Here is a 404-nt window from a genome sequence, read left to right as displayed (position 1 = left end):
TTTTTTATTGAAAATGTAAAATTAGTAAAAATTAAAAAATTAAATACTAGCAAAATGTTCATGAATAAGGCCCATATACGTAAAGTAGTAGATTAAAAAATATAAAAATTGATTAGCATTCGTATTTAGTTTGTTTTTTATATACTATGAACATTAGGAGCAACTTATGGTTATACTACAAAAAAATAATAATTATTATTGTTATGACAGGAGTGTGTTGTGAGTGTGTACAGTTTAATATTATAATAAGAATGGTAATGGTAACCCAATAGACTGACGAGATAGAATCACTTAAAGCAATGGAAAGGTGAAATGAGAGTAAGTGGGTGGGTAAGAAAGGGAGTGGGAGAGAACTAGAAATATAATGAAAGGAAGTGAATATAAACGAATAAATAGAGAAGGTG

This window comes from Trypanosoma equiperdum, assembly GCF_001457755.1.
Source record: "Trypanosoma equiperdum strain OVI genome assembly, contig: ctg_1441, whole genome shotgun sequence".
In the NCBI taxonomy this organism is placed as follows: Eukaryota; Euglenozoa; class Kinetoplastea; order Trypanosomatida; family Trypanosomatidae; genus Trypanosoma; species Trypanosoma equiperdum.
This window is presented reverse-complemented; position numbering follows the sequence as displayed.